The sequence below is a fragment of the Pongo abelii genome, chromosome 13 (assembly GCF_028885655.2).
Source record: "Pongo abelii isolate AG06213 chromosome 13, NHGRI_mPonAbe1-v2.0_pri, whole genome shotgun sequence".
In the NCBI taxonomy this organism is placed as follows: domain Eukaryota; kingdom Metazoa; phylum Chordata; class Mammalia; order Primates; family Hominidae; genus Pongo; species Pongo abelii.
This window is the reverse complement of record NC_071998.2, coordinates 125,539,559-125,563,865: the sequence shown is the minus strand read 5'-3', so window position 1 is coordinate 125,563,865 and position 24,307 is coordinate 125,539,559. Positions and strand designations below refer to the sequence as shown.

Sequence of the window (24,307 nt, the reverse complement as noted above, 5' to 3'; positions counted from 1 at the left end):
GGTTCACAGCAGCGCCATTCACCGCCGCCAAGAGATGGAAACATCCAGAGGCCCTTCCCCGGATGAAGGACAAACAGAATGTGGCTCATCCTCATCCCTGCAGTGGAAGTCATGAGAAGGAGCAAGGCACGGACACAGGCCACAACGTGGATGAACCCTGGAAACGCCATGCTCAGTGAAAGAAGCCGAACATGAAAGTCCAATCTGGTGTGATTCCATTTACACGAAATAACCAGAACAAGTAAATCCTTGGAAATAGAAAGCAGGCCAGGTGACGTGTGGCTCACGACTGTAATCCCAGCACTTTGGGAGGCCAAGGCAAGCAGATCACTTGAGCTCAGGAGTTTGAGACTAGCCTGGGCAACATGGCAAAATCCGTCTCCACAAATACAAAAGAATTAGCCACGCATGGTGGCGTGTGTCTGTGGTCCCAGCTACCCAAGAGGCTGAGGTGGGAGGATCGCTGGAGCCCAGGAGGTTGAGGCTGCAGTGAGCCAAGATTGCACCACTGTATTCCAGCCTGGGTGACAGAGTGAGACCCTGTCAGGAAAGGAAAGGAAAGGAGAGGAAAGGAGAGGAAAGGAGAGGAGAGGAGAGGAGAGGACAGGAGAGGAGAGGAGAGGAGAGGAGAGGAGAGGGGAGGGGAGGGGAGGGGAGGGGAGGGGAGGGGAGGGGAGGGGAGGGGAGGGGAGGGGAGGGGAGGGGAGGGGAGGGAAGGGAAGGTAGGGGAGGGGAGGGGAAGGAAGGACAGCGGAGGGGAGGAGAGAGGAGGGAAGGGAAGGTAGGGGAGGGGAGGGGAGTAGAAGGGAGGGGAGGGGAGGGGAGAGAAGGAAGGGGAGGGAAGGAAGGGGAGGGGAAGGGAGGGGAGGGGAGGGGAGGGGAGGGGAGGGGAGGGGAAGGGAATGGAGGGGAGGGGAGGGGAGGGGAGAGGAGGGGAAGGGAATGGAGGGGAGGGGAGGGGAGGGGAAGGGGCAGATTGGTGGTTTCGGGGGATGAGGAGTGGACAGTGAGGAGTTGACTGCTCATGGGTATAGGTCTCCTTTTGGGGGATGGTGACAATATTTTGGAACCAGATAGAAGTAGTGGTTGTACAACATTGTGAATGAACTAAATGCCACTGAATTGTACACTTTAAAATAGTTAATTTTATGCTGTGTTAATTTCACTTCAATAAAAACAAATGTTTTAATGAAGGAAATTCAGACACACAAGCATGACACACGGAACGCCCACTGGGCCAGCCCCAGACACCGTGCCTCCTTTAACCCTCCAGGCTGTGCCATGAGCCATCGGCTCTCTCTCCAGCTGACAGTGGCAGCGCAGAGGCTGGCAGGCCAGTGCCCGGTGGTCATGGCTGGCGGGAGGATGGGGGGTCAGGTTGGAGCATCTGTGAAGGGCAGTGGTGAAGCCTGCCTCCTGGGGCTGCGGGAAGAGCTAAATTAAGCTGGAGATCATTGATGGGGGGATGTCTTATAAACAGCTAAAGGCGGCTCAAACAAGCTCTCAGGTACGCTGGCCGTGGATGCCAGACAGTGACTGCCATGGGATCCAACCTGCAGGGGCTGGGGCAGAGCTGCCACCTGCCCAGGCTTGCAGGGGGCCTACTCCTCTCCCCATTGTCCTCCAGCTATGCTGTCCCCTCCTGACTTCTCTAGATCCCTCCCAAACTTCCCACTCCAAATTTCTGCCGGTGAGTCAGTGCTGCACAGTACATAGCAACTTGCCCAGAGAGAAGGTCTGCCACGGCCCGGGGCCACAGAGGAGGGTCCCAAACACACACCACCACCAGTGAGGTGGATCTCAGGATCCCTCTCAGCCATTGGAATCCCTGCTGACCAGTTGCACCCCGTCCCGGCCTCCTGGGCTTTTGCCCACCTCGGTAACACGATGAAAAGATGTTAGCCGAGTGCAGTGGAGCACGCCCGTAATCCCAACACTTTGGGAGGCCAAGGCGGGTAGATCACCTAAGGTCAGGAGTTCAAAACAAGCCTGGCCAACATGGTGAAATCCCATCTCTACTAAAACTACAAAAATTAGCTGGGCGTGGTGGTGGGTGCCTGTAATCCCAGCTACTCGAGAGGCTGAGGCAGGGGAATCGCTGGAACCCAGGAGGCAGAGGTGGCAATGAGCCAAGATCACGCCATTGCACTCCAGCCTGGGCAACAGAGCGAGACTCTGTCTCAAAAAAAAAAAAAAAAAAAGATGCTGAGACCTTTGCCTCCTGCCACATGGCAGCATCCATGCATGGTGAGGCAACACTGTCAACAGACCTCAGGTGCCAGAGCACAAGTGGAGGGAAGCCAGGAGACAGGCACAGAGGGACCCGTATCACCGCTCAGTGGCTGCAGGGGCCGTGGGGGTTCCGAGGCTCTAGGAGCTGCGCTGCGACAGACTCACCACGTTTGTTTCAGACCAGGTCGGAGGAAGCCTCCAGTATTGGGAATCTTGCTTGACTGGCAGGCAATAGGCCTGCCACGGAACCTGCAAACCTTCCAAATGCACACATACCCTTTGGGGTGTACTTACCCCCCGGAAAAGCAGAGAAATATCACAGAAAAGTCTATGCATTTCTTTCCCATCCGTGATGATGCCTCATGAACAGAACAAGAGAGATTTCCAGAGCACTGGCCTTTTCTCAGGATGGGCTCACCATTTTCTCCAAGGGGCCAGTTAGGGGGGTGGGGTTTTGTGGGGTTTTTTTGTTTGTTTGTTTGTTTTCTATTTTTTAAGAACTGTTTAGGTTTACAGCAAAACTGGGAGGAAGGTACAGAATTCCTATATACTGCAAGGGGCAGATCTCATGGGTCCCTGACACCCAAGTCTCTGGTGAGGGTCTAGCCACTGAAGGGCAGGGCTGGACGGTGGCCAGCGGCAAACTGACCAACAGCTGGCACCCACATCCCATTCTCATCTGTAGCTAGAACAAGGAACAAATTTCCCCACATCATGAGCTCATGTGGAAACTTCACAAACTGTCGAGACAGCAGCGGGTGTCTGCAGCCCTGCCTTCCCCCAGAGCCCTCTGCTGCCCACCCTGCATATCAGACCCCATCGCCACTGACACACCCCCTTGGGGCCTCTTCCCAAAGCCCTCGGTGGCGTTGAAGTTATCCTGGGCCTTTGCCTGGCCTATGTTTATTTTCTGGCTCTCCCACCACAATGCGGCTGCCATGGGACCGGGTTCTTACTCGCCCGGCCCCCCACACATAGCACCCTGGAACCCATGTGATCACTGTTTGTTGAATGACGACTGAATATTGAAATGGAAAACAGCGTGTTCCAGACACCTGAGTTAGAAGCCTAGCCCTGCCCCTCGGTTGTTCTGTAACCTGGTGCGTGTTCCTTAATCTCTCGGAACGAGGAGAACACTGCCAGGGTACACAGACTGGCACTGTGTCCCCAACGCTCCTGCTCACCCACGAACCTGAGAGATAAAATGACTTTGTAGGGGGTCTGCATACCCACGCCACTCCCAAAGAGAGAGGGCGCAGACAAGGCCTGTTTATTTCACTTGTGTGCGCCCTCAGGAGAGGCCCAGGGATGTTGGCACAGGTGCATTGTGGGCCCCGAAATAATCAAATTGCAGAAGGAGAGAGAGGGGGAGAGAGCGGGAAGGGTAATTGAATATCGGAGAGGAAGCTATTCTCAAGTCAGCCGTTTCGTGGTTCTTTCTCCTGTTTATGTTTTCTAAGAGATCTCCAAAATAAAATAGTTCTATTATTTTATGACTCATAGATATACGTTATAGTGATAACATATTACAGCTACGGCAACGATGCTTATGGAATGGCCGCTCCGTGCCGCGCCATAGAACTCTGCAAGGTGACTCTCTCTCTCGCCTCACAGCTGGGGAAGCCTCGGCTCTGAGAGGCCAGGCTCCGGCCACGCCATCCAGACCACGGGGCCACGGGGCCGCGGGGCCAGCTGAGCCCGCAGTCACTCTCCTCCTCTGCTCCTCCGCCTCTAAAAGGTCCTTTTCAGACGCTCAGGCACTCGCAGGCGCCCCCTCTTTCATCATGGTTAGGCGCCACACGCTTTTCATCTCCAAGTCTGGCTACTGCAGATGCAGAATGAAAAACGAGCCAATAACACAGCAAACCCGAGCAACTCGGCACGAAAGGCAATAACCGTGGTGAGGGGCCAGGCGGCGATTCCAGCCAGACAGATGGGCGGGCGTCACGGGCTCCGGGTGACGTAGAAAGGGCACAGAAAGGTCTCACCCTGAAGGGAGAGAACGTGGGGCAGGGGCTGGAGCGAGTGTGGAGACCCAGGTTCCAGCTCCCTCTCTCCTCGTCCTGCCAGGGACTGGGCCAAGAGACTTAGGCCCTCTGCCCCTCGGCTTCCAGGTCTGTCAAATGGGGCAATAGGAGAGTGCTGACAGCCCGGGGCTCCCCTGAGAGCTTTAAGAACACACCTGGAAAGTTCTAGCGCAAGGCGAAGACTCTAAGAACGTTAGTGGCCGTCCCATTTGTGAACTAGGCACGGTCCTGTAGATCTCAAATGACCACCTTTCAAGTGAGGACAACACAGGTGGTGACGGTGCTGGGAAAAAAGAACGCACGCCTCGGCCATGAGGCCTCTCCGAGAAAGGGACAGGCGGCAGTGGCACTGCCCACACAGAAGCATGGTCACCCAAACTCAGGCAGGCAGGTCAGGTGGGTCCCAAGGGCTCTCAATCCTTGCTGAATGGTACAGTCACCTGGGGAGAGACTCTGAAACATTCCTGCCCAGACACCACCCCCAGAGACTGGGATTTTACTGGCCTGAGTGTGGCCTGGGCAGAGGATGCTTAGAACCAACCCCAGGTGGGCCGGGCGCAGTGGCTCACGCCTGTAATCCCAGCACTTTGGGAGGCCGAGGCGGGTGGATCACGAGGTCAGGAGATCAAGACGATCCCAGCTAACACGGTGAAACTCTGTCTGTACTAAAAATACAGCAAATGAGCCGGGTGTGGTGGTGGGCGCCTGTAGTCCCAGCTACTTGGGAGGCTGAGGCAGAATGGCGTGAACCCAGGAGCGGAGCTTGCAGTGAGTGGAGATCGCACCACTGCACTCCAGCCTGGGCGACAGAGTAAGACTCTGTCTCAAAAAAAAAAGAACCAGCCTCATGTGTCCGGCTGGGCTGAGAACTGCCAGCCCAGACCGCCTGACGCCTGTGCCCCACAGGGCACCCTCCAGTGGCTCCCACCTCTGTGCCTGCCTGAAGGGGCCTCAAGGCTGCAAACCACCCCAAGTGGGTCAGCCACACCCAGCCTAGCACAGCCACCTTGTGAGGGTTCTGCCCAAGCCCCACAGCCCTGCAGCCGTCTGTGGGGAGCCACTGACCACCCAGACGTGATCTTGCAGATGCACAGAAGACCAGGTTTCCCCCACCCTGAGCCAAGGAGGCCTCTGCCATGGAGAGAGGCCATCAGAGACCAGTGTCCAGCAGCGCCCTGCCTGGACCCGGAGCCTGGGGCAAAAGGGAACGTCAGGACCACAGACCCTTTTCCTCTAAAACTTCAATATTTCCTTCCTCACAGATATCTTGCATTCATTTTGCATTAACTTTATTTAAAACATTGCATTAAAACATCATTTCTGCCTCTCTCCTCGCACTGGTCCCAGCCTGGCCTCTCTGTGGGATGTTCCCGCGACCCTGACCCCTCTCCAGCCCTCCAGATACTGATGGCTGCAAGCTTTACACGGGTGGCCCACCGGGCCCTGCAGCAAGTGATCCTCCTGCAGCTCCTCCTGTCCCCAGAGTGTCTGTTGTCACCAGGACACATCAAAATGGTTGAACACTAGGTGGCTCCACTCCCAAGGGGCATTTTGGAAATTCAGGACGGGCTGTTTTGAGTCGTCACAATGACCTTCAGTAAATACACAGGCCAGCCCTGCGGGTAACTCTGTCCCTGGTCTCACCAGACGTTCAGGTAAGCAAAGAGGTTGTTTATAATTACCTGAGCTGGAACCTTAGAAAATACGTCCTGGGGATCTTTGCTGCACATTTAATCCTCGCTGGCTTTTCCAGGAAAGCATCTCCTGTGTCCATTGAAGGGAGGACACGTTGCTGCATTTGGAACTTGACCACCTGGGAAAGTCACATCACAGGCACATGCGCAGCTGCTGGAGGCCGGAACGCCAGGCCTGGCCTGCCCGCATCGGCCGTGGGGGCTGGCGCAGGGACATGATGACCCAGGCATGCCTCGGGGGGGCTTCTGGGCTCCCCCTGGAGACAGAGCCAGGCCTTTACATATTGAAAAACGTATGATTTTATCATACAATTTCCCTTTAATTCCTCCTCCATATAACAGGGCATTATATTGACTCTTGCAAAATTGTGTGTGAGGTGAGTTATCTCAGCTATGATTTTCTTTTCAGATGGTACAGGGAGTACCCCTGGCCCGAGGAGGGTGAGGATGAGCAGTCGTCAGTGGCCCAGGATGCCCCTCACCTGGGAGCATTACAAAACGCTGGTGCCCAGGCTGCATCCCAGGATACTGATATACGTGGTCCGGGAGCAGCCTGGGTTGGGCTCGGGACATTCTCCAGAGCAGCTGAGGTTAAGAGTCCCCGGGCCGGATGCATTCAGTCCCATCAAGGAGGTTATCTGGGCGCTCTCAGCCTCCGTTTTCTCATCAGCGAAATGGGAATGATGAGATGGCCCAAAGCCATCCACAGACACTGGGAATGGCTGCCTTCATTCCTCCATTCTCCCTCCAGTTCTCCTGACCTGAAGGTCATAGGAGCTGAGAGCCTGCGCCTCCTCGGGACAGCCTATCCGGGGTTCCCCATTCCTCTGTTGTCAGGGAAAGTAACTCAGTTACAGGTGGCCAATCTAATGTGGCCGATAGGATAATCGGCCAATAGGATAATAGGGCCCCAGCGTACGTAGTAGCTGCGTGTTACTAGGGCCACAGCAAAGGCCTGAGATTCTCAGGGAGGAGAGGACCCAGAGAGGCTGTTTTACCTGCAGGTAATTCCCGCAGAGGGCTGTGGGGGGCCCTGGGGGAGAGGCTGGGAGCCAGTCTGCAGGAAAGGAGGGAGCCGGCCCTTCTCCGGAGCAGTCCTGGAATCTCTGTTGCTGCCGTGCAGGAGGAAAGGGGAGTCCCAATGCTTACTTAGCCAACAGTCTTTGAAGGCATCTGGCTGGAACGAGAGAGAAGCCGAGGGGCTGAGCGGCTCTGAGGTGCCACTCCTCGACCTCTGATCCCCCTCCACCACATGGCTTAACCTTTTTGGTGTTGGCTTGTTTGTGAGTTTGGTGACACTTCCCCAGCTGTTATGTCAATGGAAGCAGGGCTCCTCCTGACAGAGTCCTGCCTTTCAGCCCAAGGACACCCCCCAGTGCCCCCTCGAGGCCGGCCCCGCTGGCCACTCTCCCCCAGGCCAGGCAAGTGCTGGGGAGGGCCCCACTGTTGTCCACGGGCAGCCAGGCCTGTGAGAGAAGACCCCCACCCCGAGAGCCCTTCCTGGGCTCCAGGCCCAGCGAGGGACGAAGGGACAGACGGCGTGAGGTCCTCTCCCGGCTGTCACGGTGAGCGTGGAGCCGCCTCCGCTTTCTCAGCAGAGCCCAGCTGGGCCCGTTCCAGGCTGCTGTCTGTGTCGCGTGCAAAGAAAGAGCCCTTTCCAGTGTTTTATTTACATACAGCACATTACATACAGGAAAACGCCGCTTTTTCATCCACAGCTCTGGGAGTTTTGACCAATGCATGTGGTCACGTAGCTGTGACCATAATCAAGATATAGCACACTCCATCCCCACAAGGAGCCCCACGGCCCTGGCAACGGCAGCCTGAGCTCTGTGCCGACAGCAGAACCCGACCAGCACAGCCTTGTGAGGCAGCATCGGCGGGGCAGCTCCGGCGATGCACGCCTTTTTGTCACCGAGTAGTATTCCATTGCAGGGGTGGGCCACAGCCTGTTTATCCAGCCCCAGCTGAGGGACATCTGGGTTGTTTCCTGTTTTTGCTTAGTCAGGTTCTAAAAACTGGTTTCTCATCCCACAGCCACCAGCTCGGGAACAAAGCTCTTTACAAATGAGCTGCTGTGTGCTGAGATCCGGGAGATCATGGAGATCCCCGGGGGGTGAGGCTCAGGGACCCCCAGGCACCGGCACATTCTCAACCCCAGGCCATCTGGCTCCAAGCTCCTGCCCAAAGTTGGCAGGCTGGGGGCTGCTATGAGGCCCAGCTGCAGCCAACTCCCTAGAACCCTGGGCCGTTTATAAGGGAATGACAGAGGCCTGAGGTCTTGAGGACGACCGAGGAGGGCTGCTGCCCCTCTGAGCCCCTGAGCCGTTGACCCCCCTCGCCTCCCCACATGGGTGGCATGTTAGTTAGGGCTGCTCCTGCCTTCTCCCAGCCCCTCCAGGGGAAAAAGAATGGAATGACAGGGTGCCAGCTAGTGATGAGCTGAGCCCAACCCCAGCACAGGGCCTGGGTGGGACTCAGGGAGACGATTACGGGCAGCATGCAGCTGTTTCTCAGCCCTGTCGGCCATGGCCCGCGACTCCCTTTGTTCCCGAGGGAGTGGATGGCTGGGCTCAGGGGTGGCCTTGTGGGTGGGGGCTCCTGGCCGACTGGCTGCCCTTGCATCTCTGCCGCCCGCCAGTGAGGAGATCACTCAGGCCGTGATACGATCGCTGAGGGACAGGCGGAAATTGGAATGTCCCGGGTGCTTGATCGAGGCAGCTTTTGAGCTGCGGCTGCAGGGACATTAGAAGCCAATGTAATGGCCTCATTCAGCTCCCCTCGCAGCCCCGTGACCGTGGACAGCCTGAGAGCCTGTGTGCTGTTTTGATGAAAAATCAGGAGTTAGGGAAGTGAGGGAGGCTGGCAGGAGGGCAGGGTGGCCGGGCAGGAGCTCTGGTGTGCTGCTGTCTGTCTGTCTGTCCTCACTGGCTGCAGGCCACCTGCCCCCTACCACGGGCCATCCGTCCATGCTGGCTCCCTGACAACAGAGCCTGAGGACCCCAAAGGGACAAAGAAATCCCCACCCCAGGGGACCCTGGGTACAACCTGTGATGAGGAGGCTGGGGCCTCAGCTGGGGAGGGGAGGGGCTCTCACAGGACAAAGGGACCCCCCTACCTGAGCTCCCACTGGGGCCTCAGTCTCCCCATCTCCAGTAGCTCAGCCACTTCCGCCTCCCCTAGTGGCATCTGAGGGGGTCAATGGAGCGCTGCTGTGTGTCCCCTGTCCACACGGCCCCTGCTGCTGGGCTATCACACGGCCCCTTTTCCGATGGAAACCGAAGTGACTCGCCCCAGGCCACACTGCACAGAATGGGACAGCCCCTGGCGGGCCTCCCCTCTGCTACTCAAGCCCCAGGCTCTTGTGTAAAGCCGGCCAGGCCAGGACCCTTCTCCCACGTGTCCCAAGTCCAAAGTCAAGAAACCTTGTCCACCCCAAAACCCTGCTCAGTTCCTGTGGCTGGCCCTTCTCGGCCAGCACCTGTCCAGGCAGAGCCCATGAGGCCAGCCCTCGCCTCACTGTCTGCAGCTGCCTCCAAACCCGTTTGACAAATCGGCTCTGATGAATAGTGCCTGGGCCGTGCTGGAGCATCTGGGGGCTCACAGCCCTCCTTCCCTCCAGGGCCCTGGCAGAAAGGCCAGCAGGGTCTGCAGCCACGTGAAAGGCCTGCAGAGGGGCCACCCCCTCACAGACACACACAAAGGCATTGCGACCTCAGGCTGACCCCAGCCTTGAACGAAGAGCTGATGGACGTGGGGCGGGGCTGGGGGCTGCCCATCACTCTCCCAGGTTGGGAGAGGGGTCTTCCTGTACTGCCCCACCCCTCCCCAGAGGTGCAGGCGGCATTGCCCAGCAGACCTAGGAAATGAGGGTGGGGAGAATTCAGATAGGATGGCCCTGTCACTGCTTCCCCTCCCCCAGGCCTAGGATTCTGTCCCAGGGCTGAGTCTTCTCCCAGCCTGAGCCCCTTCTGTTGGGCTCCTCCTGCCCACACAGTCCAGAACCAGTGGATGGAGCCAGCTGGAAACCAGGTGGGCTCCCTGCGGGAAACTTCCGGGGAACCTTGGCTCTCTCTTGGCTCTGCTCTGTTCTCCACTGGCCCCTCCTGGACCTCCCCTGGGATTCTGGAAGGAAGGGCCCCTCCCCAGGTGGATCAGACCCTCTTGTCCCAGTCTTGGGGAACCTCCAGGCCAATCTTCCACTCCCTGAGCTGAGTGTCCCCTGATCAGCATCCTGGGCAGGCAGGAGCAGGCAGCCCCACTCTGAGGTCAGAACAGGCAGCCCTACTCTGAGGTCAGAACAGGCAGCCCCACTCTGAGGTCAGGATGAGGGAAAACAAAATGCACACTGGTAATAGCCAGTGGGCACAATGCTCTTCCCAGAGGACAAGCTTTTCAATGTTGTAATTCTCACAGCAACCCCACTCAGCAGGGGCTGAGTGACAGCCCAGCAGCAAGGGCCGAGTGACAGCCCAGCAGCAGGGGCCATGTGGACAGAGGACACACAGCAGCACTCCATTGACGCCCTCAGATGCCACTAGGGGAGGCAGAGGCAGCCGAACTACTGTCTGACCTGAAGTCAGACAGGTCCCACCTTCCACTTTCTGGTTTTCCTACTACTTCCTGCTCCTTTTTAGAAAGTGATGAATGGTCCCTTTTCCATGATGGGAATATTGAGGCATGAAGGGTTAAATTGGCACCCCACCTGGCCCTGTCTACCACTACTCACATCCCATGTCCCTCCTTATCCCCTCAGGGGCCCCTCACTCAGTACCACAGACACCCTCACTTCTACGAGAAGGCTTGGATGGTTCAATCCCTGCCCCCAAAGACAATGAGCCCTAGAACCGTTATCTGTGTATCCTCCTCGTTCTTGTTCCCAGCATGTTGCACACAAACTGCATGCAGTAGGTAGTGAAAAATGCTGACCTACCAGGCCACTCCTGGAGCTGCAGAGGGACCACCCTGTAGTTGAGCCAGAGACCAGGTTCTCACATGCTCCACTGGCCCAAGAAGGGAGGAAATGGGGGCCAGGAGACGAGGCAATTCCCTTTACCACATGCTCCACTGGCCCAAGAAAGGAGGAAATGGGGGCCAGGAGACAAGGCAATTCCCTTTACCACATGCTCCCCAGGGCCTGGCTGAGCCAGCTGCTCTGTCTACACCTCCCCTCATAACTCCTACTGGTGAGTCAGATGGTCTTCCTTGGTTAGGAAAATGAGGCCCAAACAGGTGAAATTACTTGAGTTTGATTACTTGGGAGCTAGAGGCAGCCCTGGAGTTTGAACCCCAGGTCTTGACACCACCCTACACTGGCTCTCGTGATACCTGACACATAGTAGGTGCTCAACAAAGGTCATAGGACAGAAAGCCCCTGAAGACTATTCCAGCTGCAAACACTGCCCCTCGCCCACCCCAGAGGGCACATCCTCAGCCAATCTGCAAGGGCACCAGCTGCCCTTGCCCTATGTATTCATGGTTGTTCAAAGCCCTGTGGGGTTTTTAATCATTCCCCATGTGCACACAGGCGTGATTTATAAAGTGGGTCTTAAACCCCACCACCTCCAATCAGCAGATGAATGCAGGCTCTTGGCAGCATCCACTGGGCTGTGCATTTGGTCCTGAATAAGTCACCCTTGACAATTCCTGCCATGGTGCCAACAGCAACAATAGAGACATGTCATCCCCTTTGCAGGGGTTAGAGGCAGTCACACCCTTGCCAGGCCAGAGGGCAGTGGGATTATGGCTTCTAAGGGTCCTGGAAGGACAATGACATTGCTGCCCACAGTGGCCATGCCATGTGGCCTCCTCCACAACCCCAGCCAGGCAGACTTGGGGTATGAAGCCAGTGAGGGCAGGAGTCCAAGGCTTAGGTAAAGCTCTTGGGGGTAGGAGAGGGGGAAGAGCAAGCCCCAGGTGCAGGGTGGCAGGGAGGGTGGGAGAGACCTACACCCTCCCCGTTCTGACCTCAACCCTCCTTTCCACTCCAGGATGCCTCCAATGGCAGCCCCATCTCCCAGCCCTGAGTCGCCGTCACTCCTCTCTTGGGGCCTCCCTTGTGGGCTACCCTCTGCCTTCTGTCTCCACAGCAGCTAAAAGGCCAGGGAGGAGGTGTTAGATCTGGAGGCCAGACTCTGCTGATGAGCAGCTCATAAGTGATGGCATCTCTGGGCCTCAGTTTCCCCATCTGTAAAATGGGTGCCTATACTACGAGGATGTGGTATGTTTTCAGTGAGGCACAATAAGTAAGGCAGTGGCACGGAGCTCAGGGAATGCCCCAGCACCCCCGTCTCGGCACAAGCCACCCGAGCTTTCCTCCTGAGGAGAAGTGTGAGCCCTTGGCTCCCAGCTCCACTGCCTGGACTTCTCTCCAGCCACCAACCCGAGTCTCAGCCCCCCACCCCTTGCAGCCTTGGAGGCCGCTGAGTAGCGGCTCTGGCTCACTTCTGCTCATCCACAGGGCCCCACGGGCCTAGCCCTGCCAAGTTCAGGCAGCTCCAGGCCCAGCACCCCCAGCGAGGGAGGCCTCCGTGGAGCCGCAGCCTAGTTGGCCACACACCGTCCATGTGGTTGGGTTGGTTTGTGGCAGAAAGGCTGATGGGCCAGAACTCAGGGGGTACCTGGAAATCTCCAACCAGCAGGACGAACTGGCTCCGACGTGGTCAGGAGAGGTCCCTTGGGGGCCCCTCTAGTGCGTAGAGACCCTGCTACACTGGTGTGGGAGGTCCAGGGCCTGAGTAACACACCCAGTTGCTGCGGACCTGGGCGCAGAGGTTCTGAGCTCTTTGCCCTGCTTGTCCCCCAGTGTGTGCCAAGACTTCCCTTGCCAAATAATTTCCCAAACAGGTTTTCAGAAGAGAGTTGGCAGAGAGTGTTCTGGCTGTGTCTAAAGGAGACAAAGGAAAGCAGAGAGTCAGCATTTGCTGGGGCTGCTTTGACCCCAGTGGAGCATTTTGGCCCCATGAATGATGATTGCAATGTGTTCATGGGTGACACGATGAAGAAACTGGGAGGGCACTGAGACTCGGTTTCCAAATCCACTGGGGATGCTCATTCCAGCTGCTGGGGAGCCTCTGCGGCAGAGGCAGCAACTGGGGCGACCCTGGGGGCTGTGGCCCGTCAGCACCAGGGCCATGATCACAGCAGACAGCCTGGGACCCCAGCCACCAGCCTCCATTCCCGGGGCCTCTCGGAGATGAGGTTTGTACCAGGGATTCACAAGCCCCCTCCCCAGCCTGGGCTCTGTTGATGACAAGGTCTTCCCCCACTGATGCTCAAACAATAAGTTTGATGGGCAGTTCTGCACCCTGAGTCCATGCAGCCGCCCCTCTCCGAGTGTGTAAATGTCCTTTATTTTATGCAGTCCTGGCGATTGCAGTTGGCATCTGGAGACATGGTTGGTTTCCTTCAGTGTCTGTAAGAATTAGCCACTCTGTTAGTCCTCAGATGGCTCCCTGGGCTTGGGCTGGACTTGGGCTGGACTTGGGCTGGACTTGCTATAGGGTTAGGGTTAGGGTTAGGGTTAGGGTTAGAGTTAGGACCAGAGGATCCAGGTCCTAGCAAGCAACACGTGTTCACTGGAACTTGCTCAAGGGCAGGAGAGACTGGAAAAGCCTCATGAAGAAAGGCTGGTGTGGGGGCCATCCACCGTCTCCACTGCCGGCAGCTCAGGGGTGCCAGGAGATGGCCACCATTTTGTCCATGGGAACCCGGGATCCTTGTCTCCTAGGCTCATCAGTGTGCACCCTGGCACACATCGAGTGGGGGTCTTCCCTGCCTCTGTGCCCCGCCCCCACCTCTCTGACTACTGCTTAAAGCACTCAGTGGCAGCAGGCTCCGGCCAGCATTTGAAGTGGGACCCTACTCCAGGGCTCAGGGAGGCCAGGTCGCTGGCCAGGGGCACAGTCACCAGGGGACAGGAACTGATCGGTGCACCCCCCAACCAAACAATCCTCAGCCCCGAGTGCCCCGCTGTACAGGGCCGTGAGCCCTGACACCTTGGGCCTGACCCCAGAGTCAGATTCGTTTTTCTCAAAACCCACGCCAGGAGGCCCGATCCTGGAGGGGACCAGTAGAAATTCTCTGCAGCCATCATGCATGCTTGGCTGAGCCCCCAGCCCCACAAGGCAGTCCCGCCACTCCTCCTCCAGGCAGCATGCTGGGCAGCCAGTCTCCCTGAGCTCCCAGGCAGCTGGGCCTCAGCTCAGGGACAGGGACAGGGACGTTTCCCCTGGAGGTTTCCAGGGCCCAGGACCCACCCCTTGTGATGCATCCTTCACATTCCCAGCTCAGAAAGTTCTTTCCCAGGGAATGCCCACCCAGCCCAGCCTCAGGAGCTCTTGCCCACACCTCGGCTCTGCATCGCTCTTCCTGCAGGCTGAAAGCACAGGCTCTGTGGACGCAGAGGCCACTCCTCATGCCCTGCACCGTCCTCCTTTCCTGTGCCAGTGACCCGCCAACTCTCAGGTAAGTCACTGAGTCACTAAGCACTCAAACCATCTCATCAAAGCTGGAGACAAAGGGTCTTTGTCCTGCTTCAGGAGACAATGTCCCAACACGTTGCTGTCCCCCAAATGTCCCCAAGCCACGCTGGGTGTCTCACCTGTGTCCACCAGCTCCAGTTTCTCACTCATTCAACAACTCACCTTGAACCTAGACGTGAACAAGATGGAGCACCATCTTGTTCGTCATGCGGCCCGTGGTGTATTGGGAAGACAGGTTGGGAGGACGGCAGTGGGGGTGGGGAGGGGCTGCTCCCGGAAGGGACGAGGAGAAGGCAGTACAGTGTCCCTCAAGAATGGAGTGGGTTTGGCAACACAGAGGTCACTGGAGACCTTGGTGAGACCTCTTTTCCTGCTCAATGCTCCACTGGTTTAGTGGAGCTTCCAATTCCAGGAAGGGAAACTGACAACTCATTAGGGAACATGAATATAGTTTCTACACAGCAAATCAAACAAGTAAGGGACTAGGAACAGTGGGGAGCAGGTGTGGTGGAGGGCAGGACCCTGAGGAGGGGACACATGAGCTGAGGCTGAATACAGTGAGGGTGGGGACCCCGAGAATACCTCGGTGCGGGGCGGGCATTACAGGTGCGGGGAATGGTGAGTACAAAGGCCCTGGGGTGGGAATGAGCTACACGCTGGACCCAGGGAACCTGGCAGAACACAGTGTGGCAGGGTGCCCAGGAGGGTGTCATGCGGTTGGCAGAGCCAGATGGAGAATGGGGGCTATTTAAGGAATGGGAAGACAGGGGAGGTTAGGTTTCCGGCATGGACGTGCTGCTGTGAGCTGTTGGCAATTGTCCGATTCAGCCTGTAAGCTGTTGAGATGCTGAGGTGTTGAGTGGGCGGACAAACATCTGGATCGCAGGGTGGAGATCAGAGAGGTCAGAGCTGGGTAGATGCATGTGGGGCTATCACCATAGGAATGGCATTTAAAGGGACTGGACTGTCGGCCGGGCACGGTGGTTCACGCCTGTAATCCCAGCACTTCAGGAGGCCAAGGCGGGCGGTTCACCTGAGGTCAGGAGTTTGAGACCAGCCTGGCCAACATGGTGAAACCTCATCTCTACTAAAAATACAAAAATTAGCTGAGCATGGTGGCACGCATCTGTAATCCCAGCTTCTTGGGAGGCTGAGGCAGGAGAATCACTTGAACCTGCGAGGCGGAGGTTGCAGTGAGCTGAGATTGTGACATTGCACTCCAGTCTGGGCAACAGAGTGAGACTTTGTCTCAAAAAAATAAAAATGAATAAATAAAATAAAGGCACTGGACTGGGAGGATCCTGGGGAGGGGTATAGATGGGGCTTAACCCAGGCCCTCCTGGGTGGGGAAAAGGCAAAAGAGCCATGGAGAGAGACTGAGAAGGTGTGGCCCATTATGTAGTGAGAGGACCGGTAGGGAGGACCGGTGGGGAGGACTGGTGGGGAGGACAGGTGGGGAGGACAGGTAGGGAGGACAGGTGGGGAGGACTGATGGGGCGGGGGCTCCCAGAAGCCACCAGAAGAAGGCAGTACAGGGCTGCTGGAGAATAGAGTGTGTTTGGCAACACAGAGGTCGCTGGAGACCTTGGCGAGACTTCTTTTATGCCAGATTCGTTTCTACAGGGACTGAGGAAGAGGAGTCTATAAAGAGAAACAGCTGTGGGGTGTTGGGTTGGCGGGCCAGCTTGGCTGGGGGTGGCCGGGAATGAGCACGCACACAGGGAAGTTGACAGGGCGGATGAGAGCTGCTCTGAAGCCATCCTGACCCCAAACTTAGATTTCCCCCCAGCTGCATTTTGATTCTTATCCCCACCCCCAACCCCTCTTCATACTGCAGCCAGAGGAGGCTGGGGTTCAGGGAAGACCGAGCTGCAGCTCCCCAGCAAATCCCGAGTCCCTCTTCGGCTCAGGAGGCCTGAGCTCCAGCCATGCCCCTTCTCAAGCCCCTGTAGGAAGCGCTGCCTCAGCCTCAGGCACTGGGTAGGCCTTCTCCACGTGCCCCTGGTGAGCCTCACTCCTCATGGTCCCATACACTCAGAGGCCTCAGCTGTGTGTCCAGCCTGGCTCAGGGTGGACACTTAGACATGAACACAGAGCCCTAACCTTCAACCTCCCACCCTCCCCTTCCTCTCTGCTCTAGTCATCCAGCTTCTTCTCGAATGTCTCCCATGATGGGGTGCTCAGCAGCACTCAAGCCAGCTGTGTCCCTGCTTTGGTTTTTCCCCTGGTATGAGTTCAGGGCGAGAGCAGGGAGCCGGGGCCCATCGTAGTGCAGGGGTGGGGGTTCTTCCCAGCTGGGGGGCGTCCCAGGTCTCCTGGGAGACCTGGGCACATGTGCAGCTGCTGTGCGCAGGCAAGAAAACGGTGGCCTCCACTGACCAAGCTCTCAGACGACTCATTGGCTGTGACACACGCCTTTTCATTTGGACCCATTAGGGTAACCTGGTGGAAATAAAGCATCTATCACACCCCAGGAAAGTGTCACACAGGTATTCCCAAATTCTCTTTCTCCACAGCCCTCAGAGGTCTGATGGCCATTCATACCCATCAACCGGGAGAAAAATAATGTCATTTCCATAATGCACACCCTCTCCGCGGAGGCGCTATAAATATGTAGAGATGACATCGCCGCAGCGCGGCTTGTGTGAGTGATGTCATCTTGGGGGGTTGCCTAGCAACCCCGACAACGTTTGGGAGGCTCTAATTCTTGAGTGGGATAAAGTCACATTTATGCAGTTCAGTTAATCAGCTTCCTGGCAACTCCGCCAAGATGATCTCATTTTATTCATGATTATTTTATGTGAAATGCACTTTTAGCTCTAAGAGAACACAAAGATTTAATTCAAAATTCGCTATTGCTTTGTGTTTCCAGGGTGTCATTAACACGGCGTCCATGCAAATAACCATGGTAACACACGGATAATTAGTATATATGGCACACGGTATTAATACAGAGCCGGGGCCAGCTCCCAATCAGCGCCGATTACCGCGTGTTATTACTGGAGTAATTACCTGCAGTAACACACAAATTGAACTAAATGGTCAATTGAAGTAAAGTGAATGGCTTTTTATTCTAGTCCCTAAATAATGTGTCTGCTTGGCTGAGTAGTTCAAGGTAAATAAAAGTCTTAAATTGATGGCTTCTCCCCATCGCCCCTCCATGGGTGAAGAATTGGGCTTCGTGGGTCTTGCAGTCTGGTAACCAGACAGTTACTCCTGGAAGCATCTGCCTCTCCTCCAGCTCCCCACCTCGAAAATGAGCACCCCCATCAAGCATCCCTGCAGAGCTCTGGCCCTTATTAAAAATTCCCATGCCCTGTGTGCCGTCTTACTCATCCCCCCAGGGAAGAGGGCACGGAACTTTCCAGATAGAAGATGAAGAGCAAAAGGCAGCGGCCTTCCTCCCAGGGATGTTTTCTTGCCCCTCTGGTAGGTGGGGCAGAAAGGAATCACTGGCTTCCTGTTACAGGATGGAAGCGGGGAGGGGAGGTCAAAGGTCACTTCTGCCTTATTAGCAGAGCGTTTCTAAAATTCCATAAACTTAGAAGATCTTCAAACAGGAAGTCACACTGGACCTCTCAAAGAGACAGGGCACATTCCGAATTTGAGCTGCTTCGCTCCCTTCAGAGAGGGAGAGGGAGAAGGGAAGGCACGCAGGCGATCCTTGGACTGGGCGTGGAGGAGACCAGATGCCCAGCGATGGGGACAGGGGATGGAGTCAGTCTTATTCTGGTCCTTTCTCTGTGACAGGAGCAGTGTCGGGACGGAAGCAGGCCTGGGGAGGTGGGAAAGAAACGTCAAGTCCTTCGTTTGGCTGCGGGGTGGTTCCGACCCCCACCATCCGGGATTATGGGCCAGGCTGCCCACATGGGCATCAAATACCTAGAAGGCAAAGACAGAGTGCAGAGGAGTATAAAGAGGGCACGGCTGCTCGGGGCTTCTCTGAGGGAGCCGTGTTTAAGCTGAAACTGGAAGGGTGAGGGAGGTTGCAGGAAAGGAGGTTGCAGGGAAGGCGGCTGCAGGGAAGGAGGGCTGAGGGGGACAGTAGCAGTCAGGGAAGGACCAGCAAAAAGCCCTGTGCCTGAGAGAGGCCACTCCAGTGCACCACCATCTTGAAATGCCACATGTGTGGAAATGCGTTAAGTACAGAAATCTAGGAGAAGGAAAGAAAAACGTGGCTTAAAAACCCACAGCCATGTCTGCATTCCAGGGTGGCAGGGGCAGAATTCATTACAGGGCAAGCAAGCTGCTTTGTTACTCAGAAAACTCTCTTAAAGGCCCTCCTTGTCAAGGTAAGGCCACCTCTCTACTCTGGATTGGAGAGTCTGAGACCAACAAAGAGAGCAAATTGCATTTGAAAACAAAGGGATTTCTGATCATAACACTTGCAGGTGCACAGCTGCTCACACCCACTGCCCCAGCACAAGGCAGCCATCATTGCAATATAAACAAGGGGGCCCAGAACATATGCCTGGGCTGAAAACAAGACAAGCCTCTCACAAATCAGAAACAGAAGGAGCAGGGTGAGCACCACAGCCCACAGGGCTCCAGGTTGGGAGTGGCAGGATCTGGACACTCAGCACTCCCAAAGGGCAATAGGGACTGGAGTCCAGTTCGGGCCAGGATACAGGCTTGGGAAAGAGGGCAAGAAAACAGCCCAGCAGCCTTGGTGCTGAAGTTATAGTTTAGGGACACTGCAGTCTATGGAGGAGGCAGGTGGTGGGGGTGGCAGGGAAGGGCTGATGCCACAACCTCAAAATAAGAAGCCTCACCAAGATGCCTTCTGCCTCCAGGACCATATCTGCTTTGTGCTCCATGTCACAGCACTGCAGAAACACCACCTTAAAACCTGATTCTAGACTAGTCAGGGAGAGAAAGGGAGCAAACAACATAAAACCAGATGAAGCAAAACCTCAACTCCTCCCAATCGAAATGAGCAAACTAACATTTTAAAACACAAGAAGAAATGGCAGGAAGAAGAAACTGATTTTGTATGGCAATCTGACAAAGACTTCAAATTAACATTGTGTTCCATAATGACTTAAATTAAAGTCTCACATCTATTGAAAAATGAATACTATATCAATATATCCAAAAATTGTATGAAATTGGACAAAATGGGCAAATTCTTAAGAACAAATACATAACTCATTGAAACAAGCTCAAGAAGAAATAGAAAACTAATAGAAATAGAAAAACTAAGTAGTCCTATAACCATTCCATGAATTTAATCAGTAATTTTAAAAGAAAAAAACTTCCTAAGTAGAGAACCTCAGGTCTAGATGACTTCACCGGTACCAAATGTTTAAGTACAAGTTACAGTAATTGCAATCCTGCATAAACTTTACCAGAAAATAAAGAGGATATACTCCTCAATTATTTTGCAAGGATAGCATAAATTTAAAATCAAACCTCACCAAAACTATGAGAAAACTAAGACCTAAATAAATGGACAGCATATATCATGTTCATAATTTAGAAAACTCAACATTATGAAGATGTTAATTCTCCCAAATTCTTGTTTTAAAGTCAGTTTTATTGAGGTATAATTATCTAGAGTATAACTTACCTTTTTTTAGCATATAGTTCTTACATTTTAACAAACTGAAATAGTCATATGACCACCACCATAATCAAGCTGTAGAACACTTCCATTGCTCCCCCAAATTCCCCAGGCCCTTTTGTAGTAAATTCAGTCCCCCAGCCCAGTAAATTTACTCCCCCAGCCATTGATCTGTTGTCTGTTCCATAGTTTTGCCTTTTCTAGAAAGTAATTTAAGTGGAATTATAAACTATGCAGCCTTTTTGAGTCTGGCTTCTTTTTTGAAAAATCATTTATTTTTATTAAAATAGAGACAGGGTCTCGCTATGTTGCCCAGGCTGGTCTCAAACTCCTGGGCTCAAGCAATCCTCATGCCTTGACCTCTCAAAGTGCTAGGATTACAAGAGTGAGCCACCACACCTGGTCTGGATTCTTTTACTTAACATAATTTACTTGAAATTCACTCGTGTTCTTGCATTTATCTATAGCTCATTCATTTTTCTTGCTGAGTAGTATTTTATTATATGGACATACCATGGTTTAAAGAATATTTGAATTGTTTTTCCAGTTTGGGACAATTACAAATCATGCTGCTGTAAACATTCATCCACAGATTTTCATGTGATTTATCTTGAATAAATATCTAGGAGTGGGATTGCCGGGTTATATCATAAGTATATGTTTAACTTTATGAGAAACTGCCAAACTGTTTCCATAGTAGCCATGCCATTTTGTGTTTGCATCAATAATGTACAAGAGTTGCAGTCGCTCTGCATTCTCACCAACACTTGTCATTGTCAGGTTTTTAAAAAAGCCATTGTAACAGCTGTATAATGATATCTCATCTCAGCATTTACATAATGACTAATTACATTGAGCATATTTTTATGTCCTTATTTGGTATCCATAAATATTCTTTTGATGAAGAGTCCATATCTTTTGTCCACTTTTTATTTTGGTTGCTTACTCATTATTGAGTTTTGAGAGTGTTTCATATATCCTGGTTATAAACTCTTTACCAGAATTGTGTTTTGGAAATGTTTCCACCAAATCTGTGAATTGTCTTTTCATTAATATTTTTAATTTTGATGAAGTCTAATTTATCAAATTTTAAGCAGGTTGTGTTTTAGTTGTCAGATATAAGAAATCTTTGCCAAAACCAAAACCGCAAATTTTTTCCTATGTTTTCTTCTAAAAGTTTTATAGTTTCAGATTTAAAAGTTAGTTTACGTTCTGTTTTTTTTTTGTTTTTTGAGACAGAGTCTTGCTCTGTCACCCAGGTTGGAGTGCAGTGGCACGATATTGGCTCACTGCAAACTCCGCCTCCTGGGTTCAAGCAATTCTGCTGCCTCAGCCTCCCTAGTAGCTGAGACTACAGGCATGGGTCACCATGCCCAGCTAATTTTTATGTTTTTAGTAGAAACAAGGTTTCTCCATGTTGGCCAGGCTGGTCTCAAACTCCTGACCTCAGGTGATCCTCCCAAAGTGCTGGGATTACAGGCAAGAGCCACTGTGCCCAGCCTAGGTTGTGTTTTGAGTTCATTTTTGTATATGGTGCAATGTGTGAGTCAAATTTCATTTTTTTTTTTGCATACAAATGTCCAATTGTTCCCGAATCATTTGTTTAAAAGATGGCCCTTCTATATTGAGTTATACTGTAACTGATGAAAATAAATTAAGTATATATACATGAGACTGTATTTTGGTTCCACTGATCTATTTGTATACCCTTTGCCAACACTGCACTGTCTTGATTATCATAGCTTTAAAGTAAGTCTTCAAATCAGACAGTGAGAACCCTCCAAGTTTTGTTCTTTTTTAAAAGATATTTTGGCTCTTCTAGTCTATTGCCTTTCCATATACATTTTAGAATCAGCTTGTTGATTTCTATAAACACTCCTGCTGAGATTTTGATCAAGATTGTATTAAATCCCAAATTTCAAAATAATTGACAATTTAACCATATTGAGTCTTTCAATTCATGAACATAGTATATCTCTCCATTCAGGTCTTCTTTGATTTCTTTCATTAGTGTTTTTCAGTTTCAACATAATGATACTGTACATGTTTTGTTAAATTTATACCTAAGCATTTTACAGGTTTTGGTGCTATGGTAAATGGTATTGTTTATTTTCTAATTTCAATTTCAAAGGATTCATTTCTGGTCCACAAAATTATAATTACTTCTTTGTATATTGACCTTGTATCTTATGACATCACTACACTTGGTTTTTTGGTTTTTTTAGAGATGGGGTCACTGTTGCCCAGGCTGGAGTACAGTGGTGCAATCATAGCTCACTGCAGCCTCAAACTCCTGGAGTTCCCACCTCAGTCTCCCAAGTAGCTGGTATGACAGGCATGAGCCACTGCACTTGACAAAATGAGCTCTGTCTAAGAAAGCTGAGTCTGGAGCAACAGACCCAGAGTAAGCCAGTCTCAAAGGTGACCAGAAACAGTGTGCTACTTTTATTATTATTATTAGAGAAAGGGTCTTACTTTTTTGCCCAGACTGGTCTCAAACACCTGAGCTCAAATGATCTTCCCACGCCAGCCTGTTGAGTAGCTGAGACTACAGGTGCACACCACCATGCCTGGCACACTAATATTAGTTCTAATAACTTTTTCATAGATTTTTTGAGATTTTCTATACAGATAATCATATTGAATGGAAATAGAAGCTGTTTCATTTCTTCCTCTCCAATTTGTGTATCTTTTATTTCTTTTTCTGGCCTTATTCCACTGGCCAGGCTTTCCAGTACAATAATGACACTGCATACCTTTGCTTTCTTTCTGATCTTGGAAAATATTTAGTATTTCAGTATTAATTAGATATTAGCTGCAGGTTTTTTGTAGATGCCTTTTATGAGGTTGAAGAAATTCCTTTCTCTTACTGGTTTGCTGAGACGTTTTCTTCATGAGTAGATGTTGAACTTTGTCGAATGCTTTTTTTAATATTTATGAAGATGATCATATGGTTTTTCTTTTTTAATCTGTTGGTATGATGAATTACATTAATTCCTTTTTTTTTTTTTTTGAGACAGGGTCTCTCTCTGTCACCCAGTCTGGAGTGCAATGGCACAAACACAGCTCACTGCAGCCTCAACCTCCTGAGCTCAAGCAATCCTCCTGCTTCAGCCTCCCATATAGCCGGGACCACAGGCGTGCTCCCCCACCCAGCTAATTTTTTTAATTTTTTGTAGAGATGGCGGTCTCACTTTGTTGCCCAGGCTGGTCTCCAACTCCTGGGCTCAAGTGATCCTCCCACCTTACCCCCAAAAGTGCTGGGGTTATAGCCACCATACCTGGTCTGATTATTGTTATTATTATTATTATTATTATTATTATTATTGAGACAGGGTCTCATTCTGTTGCCCAGGCTAGAGTGCAGTGGCATGGTTGTGGCTCACTATGGCGCCAACCTCCTCGGGCTCAGGTGATCCTCCCACCTCAGCCTCCCGAGTAACTAGGATTACAAGTGTGCATCACCATGCCCAGCTAATTTTTTTTATTTTTCATAGAGACACGGTTTTGCCATGTGGTCCAGGCTGGTCTCCAACTCCTGGGTTCAAGTGATCCACCCACCTTGGCCTCCCAGTGCTGGGATTACAGATGCGAGCCACTGCACCCAACCCTGATTGTTTTTTGAATGTTGAACCAGACTTGCATCCTTGCATAAACCTCATTGGTCAGATGTGTTATCCTTTACATATATTGCTGGATTTGATTTGCTGGTATTTTATTGAGGATTTATGTGTCTTTGCTCATGGGGAATATTGCTCTATAGCTTTCTTTTTTTGTTTTTGCAATGTCTGGTTTTGATATCAAGGTAATGTTGGCCTCATAAAAAGGGTTGGTAATCGTTCTCTCCTCTTCTATTTTCTAGAAGAGATAGTGTAGAGTTGGCATTAATTCTTTCTTAAGTATTGGTAGAATTCACAAGGAAAGTCATCTAGGCCCAGAGTTTGCTATTGTTGTTGTTAGGTTTTTAACAACAAATTTAATTTCTTTAATTTATATGGTATCATCTATTTTTTCTTGAGTGAGCTTTGGTAACTGTCTTTCAAGGAATTTGCCCATTTTTTCTAAGTCGTAAAATGTGGGAACATAAAATTGTTTGTAACATTCTTTCTGTTTATTTCTTTAGAGACAAGGTCTCTCTCTGTCATCCAGGCTGGAGTGCAGTGGTGCGATCATAGCTCACTGCAGACTCTAACTCCTGGGCTTAAGCAATCCTCTCACCTCAGCCTACCAAGTGGCTGGGACTACAAGCCCACACAACCATGCCCAGCTATTTGTTTGTTTGTTTGGTTTTTGTAGGAAATCCTCTTG

The 24,307-nt window shown here is 52.4% G+C and overlaps 1 long non-coding RNA gene across 1 annotated transcript in view; it reads left to right on the top strand.

Annotated features, from left to right (window-relative positions):
- The first annotated feature begins 6,894 nt into the window (after window positions 1-6,894).
- Window positions 6,895-24,307, top strand: part of LOC129048044 (uncharacterized) — a 30,322-nt gene continuing 12,909 nt past the window's right edge. Inside the window, exons 1-2 of the long non-coding RNA XR_008510048.2 lie at window positions 6,895-6,957; window positions 14,330-14,419. This is a non-coding gene — a long non-coding RNA (uncharacterized LOC129048044). The remainder of the gene's footprint in view (window positions 6,958-14,329; window positions 14,420-24,307) is intronic.